At 53.5% G+C, this 22,190-nt stretch overlaps 1 protein-coding gene across 11 annotated transcripts in view; it reads left to right on the forward strand.

Moving 5' to 3' along the window:
- TCF3 (transcription factor 3) overlaps nucleotides 1-22,190 on the forward strand; it is an 81,972-nt gene that overhangs the window by 16,379 nt on the left and 43,403 nt on the right. The window contains exon 1 of one of the 11 annotated variants that reach the window (XM_059831827.1): nucleotides 10,441-10,454. The exons of the other annotated variants lie outside the window; for them this stretch is intronic. The gene's annotated coding sequence lies outside the window, so the exon portion shown is untranslated. Of the gene's footprint in view, nucleotides 1-10,440; nucleotides 10,455-22,190 lie in introns of those variants that run through there. 11 annotated transcript variants of the gene reach the window in all.

Raw genomic sequence — 22,190 nt, forward strand, 5'->3', positions numbered from 1 at the left:
GGAGTGAGCCTGGGAAGAGCAGGAAAAGGGGAACCATGCTGTTGCTGCAGTGGGGATGCTCTGATAGCAGCTCAGTGCTTCTCCAGCAGTTGGGGAGAGGCAAATAGAACCTGGTCCCTGTCTTGGTGTGTGCTTAACTTCAGGGGGTAGAGAAGTGCACGTTTTCAGAGGAGAGGGTTTTTTGGGGGGTTTTTCTGTTCTTCTCCCACCCCGGGGAAGAGTCCTCCTGGCTGGAATTGAGATTCTGAAGTAGGAAAGAGCACAGGGAATGTCGGGGGTACGAGAGAGCCGAAGCTGTACTGAGATAAGCGACAGCTTTTGTTTAGAAACTGCAAATTTGACACAGACCTTGTTTAAGCACACAGCTTTAACTTTGCCAGAAGAGCTAAAGCAGTACAACTGTCTCCTGCCGGCAGAGCTTTTTCCTTCCCTAGATGAGACAATTCCGTACTAGTGTAACCGTGCCTGCTCGAGGGGTTATGACGAGATGAGTGTGTCTTATGTAAAAATCACGTGCCTTGCCTGGATTAAAGCTGACGCGAAGCTGGGCTAGGAGTGAACCTTCTGTGTTTCAAAAGAACGTGTACAAGCTCAAGCGCTGTCTAATAAGAGGAGCTGGTTGCGTATTAATTGCATGCCTAATGTCGTTGCCTTGTTCACACTGCTGTCTTCTTAATCACGAGGGCCAGGGCCTCATTCCAAATGATCTTCTGGAGGGCAGCATGCTTGGGGTTTGGCTCTGGGATGCAGCAGCTCTGCCTCAGCCCACCTCAAATCCTGCTCACGCAGGACTACCCGAGCGGCACGTGTCGGTGTGGGGCTGAGATTTGTATTGTTTGTCTTTGGCTCAGCATCCCAGCTCGAGGCCTTGCACGCTTGTTGTGCCCTTTCCAAAGGGGAGAGATGGCTTTGGAAGGGGCCCAGCAGGTCTGGCAAGCGTTTCTGCTGGACCTCGCTGCTGCTAATTTCAAATTCTGCATGCTCTGTAGGGTGCCCTGCTCCAGCACGTGTCCCGCGTGTGACCAGTCACTCTGCTTATGGTATCTCCATTGTTAATGTTTACATGCAGTGAAACTCAAATTGGAATATTTTTTATTTTATTTTTAATTTGAGACAGCAAATGGGTGTCTTAAGGGGATGGATTTAATGCGTGGTGCTATTTTGTTACTCTGGGTGGCCTCATCTCTAACCTGGCACTACATTCTCCAGTGTTAACATGGCTGAAGGATGCTATAAATGCATCTTCTCTGCTCACTAGCACCCAAAATCACTCGTAAAGGTGATATTTTCGATGCTTTTCTAACACAAGAGCAGACTCTGAACCCAGCCGGATAATGATGTTATTTGCAAGCAACATTTTCACAAGTGGGAAGATGACGGTGATTACAGCTTTAGCTGGAAGAAGGAAATGTTGACACAAGCCTCCCCGTGGTCATCGGAGTGAAGTTGTGAGCGTCTCTGTTTCTTGAGCGCTTTGAGCTGCGGACCCGAGAGCATGGGAAGAGATCATCGACTAAACTCGACGGGCAGGTGAAGCCCTCCCGGGAAACACCACGTCCCCTCGTAGATGAGGCTGATGCGAGGCGATTCCCTAAACCGGGCTGGATCTGCCCATTGGCAGCAACGTGGCAGGATTAGCTAACTCTGGGAGCGGGGGCGATCCGGCTGCATCAGCTGGAAACCGGCCCCGGGAGCAGCGTGAGCCAGGCTGTGCCTGAAAAACACGCTGCGCTCCCGGGAGCGGGTTTGGTATCTCTCCCCCGCGGTGCAGGGATCGCGGTGCAGGTAAACCCCGGGTCGCTGATTGCTGGCTGTTGTTTCTCTTTTTGTCTCGGCACTCGCTTCCCGGTGAGGCCGCTCCACGGTGAGGCTCCTCGCTGCTTCTGCTCAGCCTGTTTTACCTGCTCCGGGCGCGGGAGCGGAGGGGTTCGCCCACCCACGTGCTGTCGGCTGCCCAGGGCCCTCTCCATCGCGTGGAGGGCTGACGAGCGGTGGGCCAGTGGCGGACGTGCGGCCGATGCAGCTGTCTCAGTTATGCCAAAAAGTTTGCCCACATCTGCCTCTCGGATTCCCAGCCGTGTGGGTTGGGATTATCTTGCCCTTTTCCAGCGCCTCCAAATAGCTGAGAAATCCCAGGAGCACGGCAAGGGGGTGGCAGCCCTAAGGCTCCGAGGAGGAGCACCGGCTCGCCCGCCTGTCCCTGTGTGGCGAGGACGAGGGACCTGGGCAGCCTCGGGTTTCCCTGGCACATCCCCAGGCCACCAGCCCAGCGGGATACCTGCAGTTGGCTGAACCTGATCAACTTGGGAAGCGAGGATGGGTAGTGACGCGCTTGATGTCGCACGTCCCAGCTATCGGGCAGCTTGGAGGCTGCAAAAACCCCTAAGACGATGTGCTGGCCTGAACGCAGGTACCTGTTGGTGACCGGCGCTGTTGAGGGAGGGATTGTATTTTAAGAAAGTGGGGCTTTTCCGCAGGGTGGTTGCAGACAGCCTGTAGTCCGCTGGTTGATGCTTGTGCCCTTGCCGGACCTCCGAGCGGAGGCCAGCCGGCACGGAGAGCGTCTCGCTGCGCGCTTCGGAGGCCCCTCTGCCAAAAGGTTCCCAAATACTTTGCAAATCTTGATTAGCGCATTAGCTTAAACAAATTGAGTTATATATGCCACAGAGGGAAGAAAGGTACCGCACTCCGTCAGTGTTGACTTAAAGTTTAATTAATTTTGTTGCCAAATGAGGCATGAAATACAGTGTGAAATATATTGTGGTGCTGAATGCGTAATTGTACGGGGGACCGGGAGCACAGCGAGCTCTGAGGATAGGAGATCACCTGAGGCAAGCTGGGGCACAGAGCTCTCATGGCACCAAAACGTGCGCATCTGGCAGCGGCGGCACAGCCAGTCTTTCAGCCGGAGCCGATTCGGGGGGCCACGCGCCCCAGCAGCGCTCCCCGGCGGAGTTAGGACCGGGCTGACCTCCCCACCCAAAGTGGAAGCGGCGCCTGAAGGTGCTGTCACTCCCAAGGGTTTGTCGCTGTTTTTTTGCTGGAGGATCCAACGACCGGAGCCAAACAGCCGGACAAGACTCGCGGCTGCGGCTCCCTGGGGTCTGTCCTCTCCGGGATGCCGCAGGAGCAGCCACTGTGGCCTTTGCGTCTTCGCCGTCTTGAAACTGATTCAACCTGGGTTTGGGGTAGGATGGGGAGTTTTGCCGTCTGGTTATGGAGATTCTGGATTTGTCTGTCCCGGGTGGCCTTGCAGGGTGGGAATACGTATGAAGAAACATCAGGAGAGGAAAAAGCTGAACTGGGAGTGAAGATTTCTTGATTCAGCTTTTGAGAATTTTTGTAGCGGCTGTTTTGATGCTCTTCTCGCTGCCGTGATTAATGTTTCTGGAGGGAGGATGTCTTCACAGCCCCTTGCTCCCCCACTAAAGGAGGGAAAGAGGCAGTCCAGGACATCTGCCCCCCCCCCTTTTTTTTTTATCCTGAATTTTTCAATTAACTCTCCAGGTAGCCCAGCTCCAAAGCCAGCAGGGAGAAAAATTTTTAAAAAATACTGTCCATCTGCCTGTTAACCCTGAGAAGCAGATCCCCACCTCCAAAGTGACCTAAGGCAACGTCTCCCTCTAAATTTAGCTGGAGATTGCGTCAGGAGCAAGAGGGAGGTGAAGTTAATGTAGCATGAGCTTTTTCTAGCAGGGGAGTCTTCATGGTTAGACAGGGACCGAAAATAAATAAACGGGCCTCGTTTCAGAGCATCTGGGGAGGAGGCTGGGAGGAAGGGCAGCCTCTGGCACGTGTGTGGAGGTGGTTTTTTACATACCAACGGGGCAAAGGACAGTTGTCTACAAAACCTTGGCCCATCCTAAATGGGAAGAACCTTCCAGGAAAGTGGGTGACGCTCCCCGTGTCCTGTCTGCAGGGCGCTGGGGACCGCCAGGAAGCCGTGGGGTCTCCTTCGGCAGCAGCACTCGCCTCTCCTGGGAACCGGTGGGCAGCAGGTTTGGTGGCGGCCACCCGGAGCTCGCTGGCTGCCGCTCGAGGCAGAGCTGTTCCTCTCCTTCTCAAAGAGTTTTGAAGCCTCTTCTGCCCCTCCTTCATCCCTGGCCCCTGGGAATGAGGAGCCAGTGAGGTTTTTCCCCCTCCAAAAGCCCTCCCGGGGCTCTGTCATGGTGCTCTTGGGTCACAGAGGTGGGGACATCCAGGAGTGCCCAGGGGACAACCCATCGTGGCCCCGACCTGGAAGAAGACCCAGCCAAACTCCTGCAGGACAAGCCTTGGAGGACACTGGTGTTGCCAATCGCCTCTCTTAACCTTTCTGCCTCGTCCCACACAACCGGTGGGGACGGGTGGCTTGGTTGTGACAAGTGACGAAACCCGTCCTTGCGGTGGTGAGTGTGTGACCACCCCTCGGAGAGCGGGGAGGTCCTGGGCCCCTTCTGCTCTCTGGGACTTTTTTTTTAAAGTGAGGTGGTCTCTCTTCCAAAGGCTTCTTAATGCCCCGTTAACATTGTTATACAAAACAGCAGTACGCCATTTAATTAGGAAAAATACATACTAACCTCTACCATATGTTGCTCTTCTCCTCGTATTTGCATTTGAAAGTCCAGCTGAATTTCAATGTGAAACTGGATTTTATCCAAATGATGAATGGCCTGAGAGGCTGTGGGAAGGTGGATGTGCCTCCCTATCGCATGTGGTTGATTTTTTTTTGTTTGTGTGGTTTTTTTGCCTTTTTAAAGAAAAAAATTTAAAGCAAGGTTCCTTTATTTCTTGTACCGTGGTTCAAACTGTTCACACCTTTCCTCCAAAACCTTAAATGAACTTGTCTGGCTGGGTGGTCGTTCCTGCGTCCTCTGAAGTACGGAGGCTCCAGCCCCCCGAAGGAGAGGGATTAGATTTACTCTTAAGCAACATGTTTTCAGTGGCAGCTCCGCTCATGGCCGAGGAGGTGAGCCTGCTGCCGAGCCTCCCCGTGCTTCTGGGTTTCAGCTGCGGCTGCTCTATCCTCATAGGTTTGTAACCTCTTTTGCTGACTTAGAAAAGACTTTGGTATCGACAGGCACTTTTTCTTTCAAAAGGCGAGGCAGTGGCCCGGCTGTGCAGGCTCCGAGTCCCTTTGCCTCCGCAGCAGGCGTGTGGCGAGGGTTATTCGCTTCGTTTTCCCAGCCTGCCGTCGGATGGGGTTTGTGCACGTGCGCCTCAGCTCGTCTCCTGGCATGGGGGGCTTTGCTGAAGGTGCACCGGCCGCAGCTTCCTAGCAGGGGGTGAAGCTTTTTGGCTCTTTAGTTCTAGTTTGTTGGAGCGGTGGCAGCTCCAAGCCCCTTCACAGACGGGGCCGTGGTTTCCCTGTGGCCATTGCTTCTCCGGCAGCGTTTCCCGGCCGCCGTAAAACAGACGCGGTGGCATCTCGCTGCTGCTCGGACTGCTGGAAGAAGAGCTGTTCTAGGAGCCGTAGGGTGGCTGGGTGCATGGCAGCGCATCCCTACAGCCTCTTAGAGCTGCCTGGACTTCCCGCTTGGCCAGAGGCTGGATTTTTCTCCTCGTCTGAGGTACGTTTAAACTCAGTTAAGCTCTGTAACAAGCTCAGCGTTTTGTTGCTGAGCTGGCTGTGCTCACACGGCTCTTGGTGACCTTTTACCTCACCTACCTGGCAAAAAAAACCCTTAAAAATCACTTCACATCCTGATTATTTCACATCCTCTGCGAATCTGTCTTCGGAGGATCGCTTGGGTGCCGGGCTGGCCGTGGCGCTCACAGGGGGATCTGCTTGCCACAGGTTTCTGACTTTTGTTCTCCTTTCTCTCGGCCTCTTGGAGATCAGTTCAATCTTTGAGACGGTTTTTGTTGGGGCTTTTTGTTGTGTTAATGCAGCTGAACTAATATGATTACATTTCCAGATTTGGGTAATGGAATAACAAGTCAGGAAGCTCTTTTTTCCCCCCCTCCTTTTTTTTTTTTTTTTTAAAAAAAAGGAGAATTTATGTCACTTCCAAATTATCTAAGTCTCCAGTTGGGAACATCTTTCGCTTTCTCAGTTACTCTTGGCATGAGGGCTCCTTGCTACCGTGGCCATGCGCATGGCACCCCGGTCCTGGTGTAAGAGCTGCTGCACTTCGTGCGCTGTGCCATGGTCAGCCACGGACCCGGAGCAACTACGAGGTTGTCCTGGGTGTCCAAAAGGTGGGTCTTCCCTTCCCCATGAGAGCTGCCAGGCCAAAGGGGCCATGTACGTCCCCCAGTGCTGCGTTCGGGGCAGAGACCCTTGCACGCATGGCCTTCCCTGGGGCAGTTTCACCAGCATCTCGAGGTGTGTTGGCTTCGCTTATCTCTGTGCTCGCTCTCAGATTTCGGAGGAGCGATCTGGAAAGCAGCTCAGCCAAATCATCTCGCGATGGCAACTTCCCTTCTAAAAAGAGAAGGATGTTGCGGAGTTAGTGGCTTCCCATTATTTTCCCCAATTTAAGTGCTTTCTTGCCGTCAGTCCCCCAGTGACAGGCTGTGCGTTCTGCTTTGATTTGGAGACGGCCTCGCCACTGCAAAAGCACGCTGTGGCACAGGGCGCCTGTGTCTCGGAGCCGCGCGGGCTTTGGCTCCCCGAAGCACCGAGCTGCTCCTCCCCTCCCGGGACGGGGGTACCGGCCGGCGGAGCCCCTGCGCCGGCACAGCCCCGTCAAGCAGGAGCGGGGCCGTGGCGTTTGCCCTTCTTTGGGTATGCTGTAAGAAGGTAGTGAGTCACTTTTCCATTGAGCCGATAGTTACCCTGCTCCTGTCTTGTATTTGTGTTGTGTAGCCAGCAGGATTATTTATAACTTAGCCAGCATCCCGAGTCTATTGTTTCAGCAAAGAGCAGGAATGACTAGATGACTTCCTGAGATTTTTTTTTTACCACCCCCTCATTTTTTATTTTTTTTAAAATCTGCTTTTCCTTCCAAGTATTATATTCGCCAGTTGGATGCTTTCCCCCCACATCTTCCCCTCCTGATTGTGCATTTATGCGGCTGACAATCCCACTACCGGTGTCGCTTTAACTCTAAAAACTCCCAGGAAAAGCCATGGTCTGTACCCCAGGAGGGCTGCGGCACCTTCGAATGGCACAAGCGGCTCTCACCGAGCCTGGAGCTGGCCTGCAGGTGCTGAGGACCAAGGCCTGAGGCTCTGGCAGTGCCGTTAACGGGAGGGCGAGCGCCTGGGCACTTGCAGGAGTTACCTCGTCCCGTGGACGCATCAGGATGCTGCGCAACCCCGGTGCAGGGTCGGTCCGGTCCAGACCAGCAGCACGGGGTTGCACCTTCGCGCTCCGGTTCAGCCTTTTTGTCGCTGCCCCTCTGAAGGTGTTAACTGGGGCAATGCAAAGGTCTCACCTGAACCCGGGGCTGCACGGGGCGAAAGCCTTTTCCATGTTGGCGGAAGCGGCGCATCCAGCCCCGGGGACGTGGCAGTGGTGGGTATGGAAGAAGGGGGTTCTGAGCTCCTCTCCTTGTGCGTGCGGCCACTCGCCCGGTGGCGGTGGTCCCACCTGGGCAGTGTTCACCCTAAATCCTGGAGCCATCCTGATTCTTGTCCTCCTCCTCTTTGTCCATCTGCCTGCAGTTAATTCATTGTTGATATTGCAAGACCCAGCAGTCATCACGGTTTTAATTAGCCTTTCCCTGGAAATCAGTGGGTAGTAAAGGTGTGCAAAATGGAGAGAAGGGGCAGGGTGGGTGGTTTGGTGAACTCGGCCCATCTGAACCTTTGGGAGGGACCTGCAGGTTGAGCTTCCTTGGGGAGCAACACCCAGGGCCCCGACGGCTGCCGTCCGCAGCTCCTCCTTACCCAAACAGCCCGGGTCCACTTTAGATCTTCTTGCTTGAAATGGGAGCATAAGACTCCCAGTTTGGGTTTGGTTTAGTGGGATTCTGCTTCTGGCTGAGGGGGATGCTCTGAGGTGGAGCCTCGGTAGTGCCTGTCCTGGCTGTGTTTCCTTCATCGGCTTTTTCTCGTCTGTGATGTAACGAGCAGCCTCTGAGGTTACAGCGGCTGCAGCCACGACCTGCAAAAGCGACCCGGGGGCGAAACAGCTGAAGAGGAAGAAGTCTTTGCTGCCTTGTGGTCAGCGGAGATCCTGCAGAAGTCCTCTCGGTTTCTATTAGTTCAGAACTCAGAACTTAGTGTTCGTTTATTTTTAAGCTGCTGTTTCTAGCCGAGGTACCTGCAAGCCCTCGCTTGTCCTCTCCCCGGTGGTAAAAGCTGCCTCGTAGCCCCTCTGGCTCTGGACCCTTCCCGAGCGGGGAAGCGGTGGAAGGGGCTGGCGGTTGCCTGACCCATCTCCGGTTCTCCCCCTTTTTAGGGTTAGCGGCACAGAGATGTTGCTCTCCCTGCGCTGACTTTCCAGGAACTGCCCAGCTCCGCAGGGAAGCGTGAAGTTGATCCAAATGGAGCTCTGCCGCGCTGGAAATGCCACTTGGATGTGAGCAGCTCCGAGTGGAAAATGAGTCCTGAATTCTGTCCTGTGGGCTTTTTACACACTCTTCATAACCAGTTTTGCTTTTCCAGGTTTCTTGTGGTGCAGAGCACTAGGTATGGGTCAGAAACCGGAGGAGTGTTGTGTGAGATCCCGGGCTTGGGGGAGAGATGATGCTCCAAGAAGGGTGTGGGAATTGAGGCATCTCAGGGAACTGATGTCCGGAGCCATGAGCTCACAGCAAACTTCTGGGGTCCTCGCTAGATTGCTTGTTGTAGTCAAAATTGGAGGTCCTTTGGGCCAGGCACTGAACTCGTTTCTTGTAAGAGCTGCTCCCAAAGCCTTTACAGCCCAAGCGGAGCGGTTTCAGGTTGCACAGGAGCTGGTGCATCCAAGAGGATGCTTGTGCTGGCTGCGAGGCGGCCTCCTGCCACTGTTCTCGTTCCTATGGGGTTTTCAAGATGCTGTTCCCCTGGCTAGGGCACCCCTGTGCTGGCTCCTTCCCATCCCAGATGCTCGGTTATTTTGGTTTTCTCCCTTAGCTGGAGTCTACACGCCGTGATCTCCCGAGTAAAGCGCGGGTATGATTCCTGTACCATCCGGCTCACCGCAGCGTCTTCCTGGAGCAGTGGGAAAAGCCAAACCTGGATGACACTGAATTCCCACTTCCTGCTGCTCCTCAGGTTCCTTTCAACTGAAGCGCATGGAAAATAAAGCCAAGTAAAAGGGAGCTGTGACTTACACACCCCACTGTGAAACCACTGCAGATTAGGTCCTCTTGACAGCAGGACCTGCGCCGCATGAGAAGGAGAGCCAGGCATGAGCATCTCCTACAGCACGCTGCCTCTTCCAGCCCTTCTGGGTCAGCTCAAAAATAGAGAACAGCACTTCTCCCCCAGCTTGCTTTGTATTTTTAAAAGCACTGTGGGTTTTTGTTCTGTTTTCTTTAAATAATTTTCTAAAAAGTTGAAACTGTAGGACTGGTGCTTTTTTACCCAAAGAAGAAAACTGAAAGATTAGTGAGACATTGTGGTTTGGATTGCCAGTTGTAAAGATTTTTGCGCGCTCCAGCCTTGCAAGGCTTTCAGAGCTGGTGGGCGCAAGTGCTTCTTCCAAGAGGTGGCTCGACAGCGTGTGGGTTAATAGCTGGAGATGTGTCTGTCCACGCAGGTATTTAAGGGATGATCCGTGTCGCTTTATATTGTGCCAAGAGAGGCTGTCTCGGCTCTGGTCTCCGCTGCCGCGTTGCCAGCTCTGCCCTAATTTTTGGGCAAGTCTCTCCATATGTACAATAGCTAGAAACAGTTTTGTTCCCTAGAGAGGCTTTGAGGTTTAACATTTATAAAATGCTTTGAGATCTGCAGATAAAGGAAAGCGAGACAATAAACAGCGACCGGGGCTGTGCCAAAGAAATACCCTGTATCACCACAACAGAGCCATGCAGGATTGGGTGGAGATGGCTTTTGTTAGAGGGCAAACAACTGCTCCGGGAGCCGCTGCTGCAGACGTGGTTGGGAGCCCTGCTAGCAGGAGGAGTGCAGCTGAGCCCCGACCCTGGCCTTTAAAAGGGCTTGTGTTAAGGAGATAACGTCTGTGGATAAGAGCGTGACTGAGCCACATAGGTGAGTTTTTCCCTGCGCTTCCCATTGCCCGGGGTGCTCTCAGGCTGTCCCAGGGCTCCCTGGGAGCGAACCTGATCTGAAAGAGATGCTGCCGAGTTGCTCTTTGCTCTCTGGGCAGCGCATCGTAAAATCCTCCGGTAAACTTAATCCACTCCATAAACCTCGTTAACTTTCTTTTAACTGCCTTCGCCTGTCCTTAGAGTGAACTCCTTTATAGTCCCCCAAACAAAGGCAGGCAGGAGTGGGCAGGGACGGAGGAACCGGGAGCTGCGCTCCTCCCGGGCGGGTGGGAGGAGCACGCTGGGGCTCGGACCGCTCGGCACGGGTGCTGGGCTCCTCGGCTGCCAGCTACTCAATGGACATGGCATCCCAGAACAAGCTGTTTTGGGGTAGGTCTTCCTGCCAGACATCTGGCGACATTGGGATTTTTTGGCAGAGGGTGGGAGGATGGAGTGCGAAGGAATAATTTTTAGCGGCTCAGTTGGGAATTCTGCTCTCGAGGGATTTGGAGACAGGTGGGCTGGAGTGTCAGGCTGGAAATCTGCAGGGATCCTTCTCTCCTCCCCGTGCTCTGAGTCCCTGCCTTTCAGTACCGTTCCGCTTTTGGGCAGGAGCGGAGAGCGTTAATGCTGCTTGAGGAGACACAATCATGTTCTGGGAGCAAGATGCATGCCTCTGCAAGGACAGCTCATCTTTTTCTGCTGCTTCCCTGCCTTCCCCCATAACGTATACGTAAGTCCCTTAAAACCTATTAAAGCAAGCTGCGGCGAGTGGCACGGCAAGAAGAGGAGAAGGATACGTAGCTGGAGGCTGGTTCCAGCACAGAACAAAGTTAACTGCTAGCTGTGGGTTTCTTGGGTGAGGTGGTGGCCCGTGGTCCCCGTGCTGCGAGCCGGGAGCTGGCACGGTTAACTGCTGTAGCTGGGTGGGTAACATGACCTGGATGTGGGGTTTCCTTCCCCTGCCAGGGGCTTGTTGGGATGGTTTTCAATTCAACCGGTTTTAGAAACGAATCAAACCAGTGCCCAGCTCTTTGGCGATGGTCTGGCTTTAATTCGAGTGGCTCGTGCGTATCTAGTTTTAACTTGAGAGAAACCAGTTTATCTGAATCACTACCAATGGTGCTGGCTTTGAAATGAGCTGGGCTACAGCGGCTCCTGCTCTGGTTGGGAAACCTGCACCTCTTAGTTTTAAATAAACGTGGCCTTGTGTTTAAGTGAGGCAGTATGCTGTGTGCTTCGTAGTGGACAGGCTTCCCCCTGGGATGCCGGGGAGCAACTGAGGCTTTGGGGTGCTGCTGAGATAACGGTGAATGTGCAGGATGGATGAAACCATGCAAGCCCAGAATTAGCTTCCCATGAGAGGGTTAAACCTCCGTGTCTGAGGTCACCGGAGGCAGATGTGTGCTCCTTGTCCTGATCGGAGCAGTGTGGGCAGGAGCTGGACAGCCAAACCCTCCAGTGGGATGGATCCCGGGCACCGGAGAGGTTTACAACCGGCTTGTTTTCCCCTCGATTCTGTCTGGGGTTGGGGGGGTCTGGTGGAGCAGCTGAGGCAGCTCGCACGGAGGCGGTTGTCCTCTCCAGCCTCTGATCTGCTCCCTCTGCCGCGGTGGCAGAAGCAAATGGGGCTGTCGCGTCGCCTGAAAGGCGAGAGGTGTGGAGCTGTGGTTTTGCAGACAGCTGAGCTGACGGTCGCTTGCTGCTGACTGAGGTCTTCCTCTTCCCGTCCGTCCTGGCCTGCCCCATCTTGGGGGCTTCTGGGGCACTTTGTGCTCCAAATGGGGAACTGATTTTTGTTGAATTTCCTGCTGTCTTACACGTTCAGCAGCCCCTGGAAAGTCCGATAAGCCCCAGAACTTGCTCAAGATAAATGCAGGGTGAGAAGGACCCTTTCCTTCCAGAGCAGCGAGTGCTGCAACGCCTTGAACCATCTCATCAACCCGGTGCAGCGAGGAAGCGGAGGGAGCTTGGTCCGCGGCCGGGGTGGCCCAGGGTCTCCCAGGAGCAGAGGTGGGAGCTGCCGGCAGAGCTCGCAGGCTGGAGGCAGTCCAGTCGTTCAGTGATGACTTTGGTCTTTCACATTTTCCCTGCAGCACTGAGGCTAGGAGTGGCTGGGGTTTTTTTGTTCCCCCTTCTCATTTTTATACATATATATTCTTTCCGAAGTTGCATTTGAAAATGCAGCGACTTTTCTGTGGGGCAGCAGCTGCTCATCCTGAGCACACGCAGGGTTTCACCAGGCATGCCGGCAGCGGCGCGGTTCGCCTTTCACCATCCCGACAAACAGTGGAGCTCCAGGTTTTTAACCCCCTTCAACCAGAGCTTCTGCTTTTACGGGTTGGGCACTGATGCAGCTCCTTTTGTTGATGGAGGAAAAATTCCTTTGAGCTTCTTGTACTTAAAAGCAGGCTTTAAAGCAAAATAGCAGAGAAACTTCTTCATGGTCCATTTTACTAGACAGTTATATTGGCATTCCTGCTAAGAAGTGTTACTGCTTGTCTAGACAAAAGCACTAGAAAACAAAACATGAGAGTAGAGTATCCTCTACTCATGTAGAGGATACACAGACAAGATAATCTAATGGGTCTCTTTTTGTCTCCAGCTTGTTCCCCTGAATAGTGCACAGCACTGATGTGAAGAGCATTTAAAGGGCTCGGACGCAGTGCGCGAAGCCAGGCTGGACGCATGCGTGGGTTCACCGCGCTGGCTGCAGAGCACGGGGAGAAAACCGACTCCCACCCTTCCCGGCAGCGCTGCATCACCTGTCTGCAGTCCGAATGATGGGTCAGTGCGTGCCCAGGGTAATGCGAAAGATGTAAATTAGGTGAAATGTTGCGCCTTAGCGTTGTAATAGTTAGAAGAATAAAACCTGCTTGCATGAGATCTTCGTGGGCTTCCTAGGAACTGTGCGGTGTGTTTTTCTCAGGGCTTTTTTTGTTGTTGAGCATGAGCAATCAGACCAAGGAACACCAGCTCCTGCCGGCTGTTCTTAAGTGATGGTAAAGTTGCACCCAGGAAATGGTTTGAAATGTGCACGCAGGAAAAAAGTGCTGTTTAGTCCTAGAAAACAGAGGAGCCGTGCTACACGTTGAGTGCCATCTGCTGGCACCTCATCCATGGTATTGACATGTTTGCCCGGGGAGAGGGAGAGCTGTCGTGAAGGTCAGCAGTACGGGACCCGCCGTGGGGGTTACGGAGGGAGGGCTCGGTGTGCCCAGCCCGTTGATGAAGAGATGGTAAGGCTGGGCTTCCCCTCCGCTCGTTCAGCGATGTCCTCGTTGTCCAAGCAAGTCGAAGTCCCACCCAGTGCAGGAGGAGCCCAGAAAAAGGTATCTGCTGAGGTTGACGCATCCCAGCCTGAGCTGGATGCTTCATACCGTACCTCCATGACTTATTTAACGTGGGATGCATCCACACTGCTGTTGGCAGAAGCAGTGCCACCCTCCGTTCCTGCCACCCTCCATTCCTGCCTCCTCCCTTGAGCTGGCCCCAGATACTTGTCTACGTACTGAACCAGAGCAGGTGGCAGATGTAGATTTTTAAAAAAAAAAACCAACCCACCGCCACCAGCTCCGGTCCCGTAATCTCTTCGCCAGCATTTGGGCTAATGCGCTGCTTGGAGACGGGTGTTGTGATCTGGTTTTACGGACAAGGGGAACCAGGGCACAAGGGGCTGGAGCAACTTTTTGGTGTCCCTTGGCCAACGTGCGATGAGAAACAGGGTCTCAGAGGCTGATTGACAGCTTAAACCCACGGTGCAATGCATCATTGATTTCTACTATGGTCAAGAGGCTGATTGAGACCTTGCCTGATGGGCTCTAAGCTCTCTACACCATAAGCCTCTGTAGACCTTAGAATAAAGCTGATGATTTTGTATTTTTTTTCAGGTAAGCTCTTCCTGTGACTTGTCCTTTTGGCTTTAGGGGTACAAGGGGAATTTGGGCCATGGAGTATGGCAAAGATGTGAATTCTTCGCAGGGGAAGGGACAAGTGAACATCTTGAAGTGTTTATGTTTAAAGAGGAAAAAAAAAAGAGTCATAGTTCTTGGAAATGGTGCTTCTTAGTAGCAAGTAGATAAAATACAGCCCTTTTTAATGCAATTTGAATAATCAATGGCATATTCAATTACAGAAATATTTGGCAGAGCTCTAAATAGGTCACATCTGTCCTTAAACTGTTCTTAAGGTAACTCTCTCACCATGCTGTGTTGCGTTAACCAAATTGGGTAAGAACTGGTGCCTGGCAGGGAAAAGTCCTTGGCTGTAGGTGCAGTTATCCCCAAAACTCTGTGTGTTGTATACTACTGGCACTTGGGTTTGCTTTAGGAATGCCTTAGTAAGCTTGGCTTGTTGGGCATATTCAACATTCATATTTTGGGCATATTCAACATTCATATTTTGGGCATATTTAGCTACTGGAATTTGTAATCCTGCGGTTACAGCCCTGTAACTGGGTCTGGCCAGCGGTTTCGGCAACAGCCAGGGTGTTGGTGGCTTCTGTGTTGCCCACCAGCTTGCTCTCGGGGGACAGGACGGCAGCCGTGAGCCCGCTGTGCGCTCAGCAGTGCTCGCCTGGGGAGAGGAGAAAGCAAAAAGGCGAAGCTTTGTTGTGGCGACCATAGTCTTGAAGTTACATGCAAACAAAAGCTGGAGCCGAGGGCTCGCCCCAGCCCCGCGGAGGGAGGCAGGCAGGTGGTGTTGAGAACACTTTGTTTGGGAAAGTTTTTCTCATTGTGTCGAACAATTCTTCTTAGATGATCCTTCCTGTGGGCTGAATCATCGTCTCAGCGAACACGTTAGCTATCCTAGCCAGCCCCGCGGCCGCATCCTGTGCGGTCCGAGGCATCCTGCGCTGCCGGCAGAGCCGGAGGGTGCTGGGCTGCCCAGCATCCCGCAGGATTGCAGCACTCTTGGATGCGCGTTTGCTTCAGCCTTCCTCTCCCCTTTGGGAATCTGGTTTTTCCCCTTGCTCCAGGGAAGTTTGCAGGGTAAGTGCTGGCTCGTTAGCAATAAAGCATACAAGTCATTAACCACCATCCCTCTCCCTGCTAAGAGGAGACTTAGAAATAAACTACCAAGGCCCCTGTGATTGCGTGTGCCTGTGTTTGGCCATTTCCCCACATTATTTGGAAACGGTCTTTAATCTGTCTAATTTTTAACCGCCTCTGGTCTCCCTACCTGCTGGCTTCGGAGTGCGGCGGTGGGCTGGGAGGGCTCACGTACACCCGGCTGGCACCGCTCTCTGGACGCGGCCCGGGGAAGCCGCCAAGGAAAGCCTTTTTGTTTGATCTGAAACATCTCTCTAGCCAACTTTTGGGGTTTTTTTGGTCCGTATAAGTAAACGGGCTTTTGTCCCCTATTTTCTTGCTCAGTGAGTAATGGAAACCAAGCAAAAGGACAGCGTTCTGGTTGCATCTCTGACACTGTAATTTTATTTTACATTGCAAATTAAACAATACTTGGAAAGATGCAAATCAGAGCGGAAATAGAGGTATATGCTTCTAAGTAAAGTAGTGGGGGTGTACGCGCCTATTCCGTGCATCTGCGTGGATGTGCAAAATACACAATTGCCTGCGAAATACGAAAGGTCAATACGTAGCGTCTCGGGGGACCCGCAGCCGTCGTATTTCATTCCTCGCTGGCATCGGGCTGCTGTGCGCGCTCAGCAAAATGAATTCTTTCTTTGGACAACAATATGTGCGTTAGTGTCGAGTGTCTGCATCTTTCATGAGTGTGCAACTTTGCGGTAAAATAAATGAGCTGGAAAAAACAGGATGTGGATTTACTCTCGCTCTTCTCCCCAAAGCTTTCTGTTTAATGGAATATAACCCCTTGCTTTGTGAATAAGTCTGTATCTACTGAATTTAAATTGTTTTGTGGTAGCAAACATGTTGATATTGTTGACTGCATGTGATGCAGAACATGAGTAAAAGTTCGTTGTAGGGCCGTCTCTGCATTTCAGTTCGCTTGCAGGATTGCAGTTCTCGGGAGCCCTCAGAGGTCCTATAGACTGGTGTTGGTCTCTTCTCCCACGTAACCAGTGATAGGAAAAATTTCTTTACGGAGGGAGTGGTGAAGCACTGGCAGAGGCTGCCCAGGTTGGTGGTGGAGTCACCATCCCTGGAGGTGTTCAAGGACCGTGTGGACGTGGCACTGCGGGACATGGTTTAGTGGGCATGGTGGGGTGTGTTGGTTGATGGTTGGACTTGATGGTCTTACAGGTCTTTTCCAACCGTAGTGATTCTGTGATTTTCTGTGATTCTGTGACACGTGTGTGGGCTTCAAGCCAGGGGCTCCCGAGTGACACGAGTCTGGTGTTCAGGTCAAGGATGTAACTCCTCATAGCTCCACGGGTTTTAATAGTTAGTTAATAGAGTTAAACGTTTTCAAGTTGCACGCCTGGAAATAGTGAGGAGCAGCATGTTGGCAGCATTCGATAAGCTCAGGTGGAAAGACTGCTGGGGAGGTGATGGGGCAGCACTGCTGCTCTCCAGCGCTGCGTTTCTTTGTGCTGAGATGTAGCAGCCCTGAGATGGACCCCGCTTTCGATGCACGGGTGTGTTCCCCAGCCTCCTGTCGAAAAGCAGTTTGGGGAGGGCTGAGGTGCTTTGTGGCACCCTCCTGGTAAGGGTGTCCCGCGGGGTCAGGTCTGAGCCACCTCCTTGCTCTTCTGCAGGGTTGGTTTTGTTGTGAGCTGCTACCAGCAGCTGCGGGTGGCTCATCTCCAGAGGTGGGCTGCTCCCCAGGGCCTGGAGCAGCCCCTCATGCTTCTCCCACCCTCCGCCGTCCCTGCAGCCCTGCTTTGCCACGTCACGGTGCAGTGGGACCGCAGGGCTGCCCGTCCGGTGGCAATGGGGTTTCTGCTGTCACCTCGCGTTGGGTCTCTGTTTCCGTCCGCGAAGAGGATAGCAGAGCTGCTCCTCCGAAATACGCGTTGATCCAAGGTGCTAGCAAAGAAAAAGTGAGTTCTGTGGCACCTGTTACCGGTCTGACTCAAACCGAAGTTATTCTTGGCCCGTTTCCCTGCGCTTTTGTCCCTTAGACCCTCCTTGATATCCCGCTTCGTGCAGAGCGTGGATCGGCTGTTGGGCTTGGATGGAGGCTGGGGACAAGGGACATGGGTAGGCTCATCCCAGAGAGGCTGGGGACAAGGGACGCGGTGGGTTCGTCCCACAGGCTGCTGACCTTTTGAAAACACCGACTGGTCGAGCCCCGTGTTACCCTCCGTCCCCTTTTCATGCTGCTCCTTTGTGCTCTTGTTTGGTCATTGCTGTGCCTTTGTTTTTACAGCTGGGGGAAGTGTTTTGAGCTTTAAAGTTTATTTTCTTCCCTCTGGTTGTCGTCACAGGTTTGTTTTCTTTCTCCCTGTGGCATCTTGCTGGCTTTCCTAGGGGCTGGGAGGTAGGACCGTATCTCCGTGCCTTTCGGCTGGAGGGAGCGAGCTTCTTCCCTGCGCTCGGGAGGCCCGATGGCCTCGCCGCCTTCACTCGGTCTCGCTGGCTTTTTGTTAGTTTAACAAATCCCGCCCGGTTTGGCCTGTCCTCCAGGGAGAGGGTAGCCTAGCAATTCGGCGCTGGCATGAACCACGGGACTCCGGGTCCGGTCCTCGGCCGCGCTGCGGACACCAGTGGTGGTGGCCGTGCCACGGTGCAGCGTTGTCCCGCCGCTGGCACTGTGTGCCCTTGTTTCACAAGGCCTTGATGAGATTTGGGCTGCTCCAGGTGATCTCTTTCCTTTGTTATGACTTTAAGTGGGAAAAGTCTCATTTTGATTACCAAAAAGCCACCCCCCAAAACGCAGTGGGGACCTTCCTGTAGGGTCTGCAAATAACACTTGTTTCTAAAGTGAAAGGTACTGGAATTTGCTTATTGGGTTTTCTTCCCCCCCCCCAAACCTTCCTCGTTCCTGTGCTGGGCACTGTTGCATGCACTTATTTTTCTCTTCTGGGGCATTTCTGGGATGTCACCCCAGCACCCCCGAGACCAGCCCGGGAGCTGCCTTGGAGCCTGCCCCCCGTCCTTTGAGAGCGGTTGCGGCCGCCCCTGGGCTGTGACGTTTGAGCGAAGCCGTGTCCTGACCCACAGCAGAAGCTGTGAATGCAGCTTCGTTTTGAAACGCCGTGTGCATCATCTCCCAGACCAGCTTCCAAAAGACAGGGAGTAACTAAAGTACTTCTTTGGCTCTTTTTCCCTTCTTTCTGGCTTTTTTTGGTGTTGGCTGTAGATTTAATTTCTCTCCGTACTCATCCCTCATCCAAAGCCAATGGGGACTGGATCATTTTTCCCCACTCTCTGCCTGGTACTGCTCCCATCTTTCCCCAGCCCCAAACATTTCCTAAAACCCAGCTCTGAGTGTGGACTGTGCAGAAACTGCTGAACCAGAATACGGTGCAGGAGATGCCAGAGCAGATGCTAAGCGGAGGAATTAACGATCACCGAAGTGGTGGCATCAGCTTTTTTTAAGTCAAAAATTATCCCTGAGTGCGCATTTGGGGAGGGGGGAGGCGGCAGCGGGCGCTTCCCTGGGGACAGGGGCGCAGGGGCCCGTGTGGGGTGGATGTGCGTGTCTTGGCTTTGAATTCTCAGTACATTCATCATCACAAAGATAAATGGGCAGAGTCTGCCCCATAAATCTTCTAGGGATCTGTGTTAGCGGGCTCCGAGATGACCTTGGTTTAACGTGTCGGCGCAGTTGTGTGTCCCCCCTTCAAGTGCCTGATGTGGAGGACGGCATCGCAGCCCTCCGCTTCACCGGACTGTCGTGGTCGGGAGCATCTGCGTCTGCCGCCGGGCCCACTTGCTCCTCCTGGATGGGTCGGGAAGCGGCAGCACGGAGGAGCAGGGGACAGGACCGAGGTGGGTCCTGGGGAGCTGCGAGCTTCTTGGGTAGCAGGGCTCCATCCCCTCCTTGGGGCATGACACGGTGGCTTTGGGTCCCTCCGGTCAGGGCTGGCAGCTCGCCGTCTGGGGGGCAGTTACACAGCAGTGCTCATCCTCAGGGATCACCCCCACGCTCCTCAAATTGTGGGCTTGGGGGAGCACATCCCGGCAAGAGGTTGTCTTCGTTGGAGCCGTCCCATCCTGCGTCCGGCCACGCTGCATCCCTCCCCCAGGACCGGCCAGGCTGCGGCTACCAGCAGCGCAGCAGGGGCTGTGCGGTCAAGGCACAAAACCGCCCACTCTCAAGCGAGATCCACCAAAATACTTTCTTTCTCCCCAGGCAGAAGAAAAGCTGAGTCTTGCTGTCTTGGCCAGCCAGCTTTGGTCCAGCCTCAAATTTCGAGGCAGTGGAGGGGATGAAACGGCGCTCCCTTACCTGGGGCGAGGACTCCCCATCTGCCCCGTGAGCAGGGACCTCCAGGGTGGCATTGCCGGGGACCCTGTGCTGCCCTCCAGGTGTTTGGCACCACTCACTTTTGGGGGATTTTTTTTTTTTAACCTTTTTTTTTTTTTTTTTTTAAATTGTTTTGTCGTGCGCCGGGAAAAGGAAGTGAACAAATTGTATAGTCCCATCCACAATCGACGTCCTGTAAACAGCTACCGGCTGCCTTCCATTCACAGCTGTTTTTTCCTATTCGGGGGTGGACGGGGCTGGTAAATAAACAGGCAGAGGTGGTGGCCGCTCCCAGCACCCGCTTTTCCCCTTGCAGGAGCTCTGCCTGCACCCAGGGGCCTTTCCGAGGGGGTGCCTGGGTGCCGAGATGCGTCAGTGGGTTTTTCCTCGCCGGGCGGTGGTGTGCGGGTCCATAGAGCCAACTCTCGCCGGGAAAAACAACTTTGCTAGTTTGACTGGGACTAAAGCTAATTACTAGTCGACTAATTTTATTGATTTCAAATCCCTTTTAGCAGAGATTTTGCTGAGAGGCTGATCGCCAGAGTGATTAGGACACAAAGCCGCTTAATTTGGAAGTGTTTACCAAGCAGCCTTCTGTCACCCCTGTTTCAAATCAAATTACGGTGGCACCGGTGTCTCTAACCGTGGTGGCTTGTGCTGTCCCACCTCCGACGGAGGCAGGTGGGGCGCGGGGTCCCCCACGCTGCTTCTGGGGCGGCTTGGGGGCTAGCAGAGGTTTAAGTGTATTCCTAACACAAACGTGGTGGGCTGCTGGCTGTCGGGTTTTTATTCCCAGCTGCCACCACATCCCCGTCCTGCTCCGGCCCACGGGCACTGCTGCGGCTGCAGAGCTGAATTTCCCGCCCGGATTTCAAAGCCTCGTAGCAGGCATCTTGTGGTTGGTAGACCCTTGGCGATGGAAGATGCCATCGTCATGGCAGCTGCGGCTGCTCCTGAACCTTGGCCAGCCACATGAAGGGCTTGGCCTAAATATTTTTAATAGACTTTAAAGAAAAAAAAAAAAAAAGCCTAGCCTAGTCATTTTGATGGGAATCAGATTAGGGAGAGTGCTTTGATGCTGGCAGATTGCGGAGGCAGGGGCAGCCTGGGGGAGGGAATCGCTCAGCCACAGCTCGAGCAGCGCAGCATCCCCGGTGCTGTCCCCCACCGTCACCTGTGGGGCTGCCGTGACCGTCCCCTCGCTGCATCCTCCTCCTGACACTGAAAACGAGGTGCCTTTGAGTCATTGAGACAGGACAAGAGGAAATGGCCTCAAGTTGTGCCAGGGGAGGTTTAGGCTGGATATTAGGAAAAATTTCTTTCCTGAGAGAGTGGTGAAGCACTGGAATGGGCTGCCCAGGGAGGTGGTGGAGTCACCATCACTGGAGGGGTTCAAGGAATGTGTGGATGTGGCACTGTGGGACATGGTTTAGTGGGCATGGTGGGGTTGGGTTGATGGTTGGACTTGATGGTCTTAAAGGTCTTTTCCAACCTTAGTGATTCTGTGATTTGAGCCTGCTGGACCGCAGCTTTGCAGCAGCGCATGTTCTCCTCCATGTGTCCCTTGGTGCAGGATTCAAGAGCAAAAACTCTGGATCTTGCTGCGCAAACGGTGTCTGAGAGGTCTCAGGAGCACAATGTCCTGCTCTGCATCCCCGCACGTCCTCCGGGTCCAGAGGGGCGGCTGCCCACCCCTTGAGCTTTGCTTGCAAAGGAATCATTAGGGATTGAGCTTGTTTTGAAAGACCTTGGCGTGAATGCAAAGGCCGTACGTCGGGGAGACCTTCTTGGCCGTCTCCGGGTGGGCAGAGCCGGGGCTGGCACCGAAGCCACACTCCCTCCCAAGCCGTGTCCCGGTGCCGTGCTGGGATCGGGGGTTTCAGAGCTACGGAACATCTCGGGGCTCACGGCTGGCTCGAGGGCCAGCACGCGTGCCCAGCTGGCTGCAGGGACTCGGGTTATTGAAACCAGGGCGGCATCTCTTGCTGCGGTGTTTTCGGCTCCGGGCACCCTGCGGGTGAGGGCTGGAAGCCGCAGGCTGGGATCAGAGCAGGAGAGACCGTAAGTGGCTGCTGGGACCTGGGGATGGGGCAGAAAACCCTAAGGAAACCCTTAACGCCTTTTCTTGTTTGAGAGTTGCATGCTTAAAGTGGTTTCGTTCCTCCTGGGTGGGGAAGGGCTCCCGGTAACTTGTGCGTAGCCTTTTACTGTGGCTCGTTATCGGGTGAAGGGCTTTTTTGCTGAGTCTGACTGTGGATAAATTATTTTTATCCATGCTGAGAGCTTAGGACGGTTCTTGTCTATCAGCTCTTAGCTGCGGCACAAAAATCGTAAGGGAAAAAAAAATTACTGTCTGACAGCTACATCTTATTCTATTAGTATGTTTTAATTAGAACATGAGCAAGAAATGTGTTATGAATATTCATGCTCAGGGTTATTAAAATGCACAATTAATCTGTACGCTTTTTAATAACTATATTAATGGAGAGAGGAGGTAGTTCCTATTTTTGTCTTTTTTGAATTGGAAAGTGTGCCTTAACTTGGTTAGTTGGAAAATGGGTTGATTTTAAAATAAAGTTGGCTCCCGACAGCTGCGTGCACATGTGGGCGTCTCTGAAACTGCGCACACGCCCTGCGCTGGAAGAGCGTTGTAAATGTTGCAAAGCCGAGCACTCAAAAGCTGGGATGTGCCAGCATTAAGCTCGCTTGTGCAAACGTAATTCAGCTCCGTGCCACGTGAGTTTTGACATGATCTTGGTTGGTGACTTGGATTTATATTTATTTTTTTTT

Source organism: Gavia stellata, chromosome 32 (genome assembly GCF_030936135.1).
Source record: "Gavia stellata isolate bGavSte3 chromosome 32, bGavSte3.hap2, whole genome shotgun sequence".
Taxonomy (NCBI): Eukaryota; Metazoa; Chordata; class Aves; order Gaviiformes; family Gaviidae; genus Gavia; species Gavia stellata.